The 2,745-nt window shown below is 34.7% G+C and overlaps 1 protein-coding gene across 5 annotated transcripts in view; it reads right to left on the minus strand.

Annotated features, from left to right (window-relative positions):
• LOC106469640 (protein capicua homolog) overlaps positions 1–1,667 on the minus strand; it is an 87,111-nt gene extending 85,444 nt beyond the window's left edge. For 3 of the 5 annotated variants that reach the window (XM_022398218.1, XM_022398219.1, XM_022398214.1), the window contains exon 1: positions 678–1,667. The gene's annotated coding sequence lies outside the window, so the exon portion shown is untranslated. The remainder of the gene's footprint in view (positions 1–677) is intronic. The other 2 variants (XM_022398216.1, XM_022398215.1) reach the window with 2 other exon arrangements.
• Between the last annotated feature and the right edge of the window lie 1,078 nt (positions 1,668–2,745).

The raw sequence follows: 2,745 nt of genomic DNA on the forward strand, positions 1-2,745 counted from the left end.
GCACAAAGCTACACAATGCTCTGCCCACCACGGGTATCGCAACCCGGATTCTAGCGTTGTAAGTCCGCAGACATACTGCTGTGCCACTGGCGGGGGGGGGGGGTCATGAATTTCATCACTACATATTTATGAAAAAAAAATCGTTTATTGCAAAACAGTTTCTTTGTTATAAAAATTAAATTTACCAAATAACTTATTTAGTACAAGTAGTAGCAATAATTACTGAAAGCAGATAACTAACGCTAATAATCGCGTTACTTAGTATGCATTTGTCAAAATATTCATTAATAAAGTATTATTTCTTACGTAAACTGTAAAGGCCGCTCCCACAGTTAACTTGTCATTCCTTAAAACCACTAAGCTAAAGCCAAAGATTCAAACACCTACCCTGACAACAACCGAAGCTAAACAAAAAGTTTGTATCACAGTCTGTAACAATGTTCCTCAGTCATGTCTTTCCAAATAATTGATATGGTAGTTTAGGGTATCACAATACATAACTATCGTATAAAAACTAGTACACGCATGGCTATGTCAAATTATATATATTAACTTAAGTGATGTAGATAATACTAACACTGAGTAACACTGTCACTGACAGTAACCTCATTTTGTTACATAAGCTATATAATGTAAAACAATTAACGTTTAGAAAGCTTATAGTTATACAACCTTACCGAAACGTCACAACGAACTACATAATAACAATTTTTCGAAGTTCTTTACCAGTCTTGAAACTTAAATATATTCTTCTGTGTCAAGTCTTGTGGGAGCTGTTCAGTGAATCTTCTGTAAAGCTTGCTATTTAGAAACAAGACGTCAGTCACACTCGTACATCCAATTCATTCTCGAGTCTAAAGTACCATACCTTAGCAACGGAGCATGCCAACTGAAGGCCTTGAGCTAAAAATGGTGAATGAGTAACTTACTTCCCCACAACCAGAAACAGGATTGGCAAGAATTCAGTCACGTGCACATCTAAAGAAAAATTTCCAAATGCCTATTGGTTGAAGGAACTTATTTTTTTTCTCCTTTGACTGCTCCAATGGTGTTTATTCACCCTTACCTCAAACGTACCTCTAATAATGTCAATGTTTGATTGCTTTGTATAATTGCACTGCAGACATTGTGCAAGTTTTATGGGTTGCAACAATCAGTTGTGTTTTCACTCTTCTATTCCAAAAGTTAGACAAAATATTCTACTGCTGCATTTTCAAGGAAGCTAGTTTATAAAGAGGCTTAAAATTCGGCATCCATATAGACTTGGTACGCGTGGCCCAGCTGACACTTTCCCGGTATCACTGGGAGAATAATGACATCGTTGCTGGAGTAACCAATCATAGCATTTCGGATCTGTGACGTAAGAGAGTTCCGTTTTTGTTTTGAATACCTGGATGCGTGTGTACCGTGTACCTGTTTGAACTTGTGTATTTTTACTTGCACGAAACTGTTGTAATATGCTGTGACTAGTAAGAAGAAAGTTTTATGAAGCATATAATGTGCAGGTATCTTGCAATGAGAAATATATATATATATATAATGCTATTTAAAACGATTTCATTTATTACAGCAGTTCCTCAATTTGTCCGCGGTAAGCTTTCGTGGTTATAATGCTGGAATTTTTTATTCGATCCCTGCTATTGGTACATCACAGCTAGCCCATTGTGTAGTTCTGTGCTTAAATAAAAACAACCAAGTTATCATCATAGTATCATCTATGACATTTTGCTATCAAAACCAGTATTATTTTGTAATGAACTAAAACACAGGCATTGTAAAACAACAACAAAAACTCGTATGCTTGCTTCAGTATTCGAAATTGAAAGTCTTCTAGAATTAACGAAAGTTCTTTCATACTATTATCAAATGTTATTACTTAATTATAACCATACTTAATTATAATTTTCAAAATTGCTGTTTCAATATATACATGGTATCTACAATGTATAACGGTGTTTAAGTTTTAAGATAACGCCAAATGTAAAGTTCACTTTAATGCTTTAATTCAAACTCACAGCAAGTATATTTTATGGATACCACAAATTGTTAATAAGGGGACCTCATGTTTAATTGGTTTTCGGTAAAAGTATACTTTGTCATTTTAGGAAACAGGTAACATTTAATCTCTACTGGAATTCAACTGTAGAATTTTTGTATCACTGAGATAGGAACTTCGTGGCATCTTATACTGATATCCTCTTTAATTCACTAGTACCTTCTCATCTCATCAACATCTTGTTTAGCTCTTTTCAGAATAACTAGTTATTTTGCAGGAATGTACAAATCGGTATTTCGTTCAATAACCGAATATTCATTTGATATGACTTCAAAATTATATATTTAAAACGTATTGTTACGACAGCGGAAGTCACGTGACACTAGTAACACGTCATGAACTTCTAGAAAATTCATGTCCCTTCCTGAAGCCTCGAGTGTTTACTAGATGTGCGGTAGTCTTGTATATAAGACCGCCAAGACGGCAACAATGTAATTGAACTGCAGACAAAGATAGAGACGGACACTTGAGTTGAGCGCGTGAATTATAGCGTTTGTTTAAGTTATAGCGTGACTGTGGAAATTAAATGTACTGCAAAGTTGTATTGAGAAAGAATAAAATAGTTTTATTTAAGAAAGGACTTGTATCGCTAAAGTTTCTTCGGAAAGAATTTTTACGGAAAATTAACAAACGAACAGAGACGTGACAAATTGGTGTCAGAGAGAGGGACAAAAAAAAGAAGATGGAAA

Source organism: Limulus polyphemus, unplaced genomic scaffold (genome assembly GCF_000517525.1).
Source record: "Limulus polyphemus unplaced genomic scaffold, Limulus_polyphemus-2.1.2 Scaffold3588, whole genome shotgun sequence".
Taxonomy (NCBI): Eukaryota; Metazoa; Arthropoda; class Merostomata; order Xiphosura; family Limulidae; genus Limulus; species Limulus polyphemus.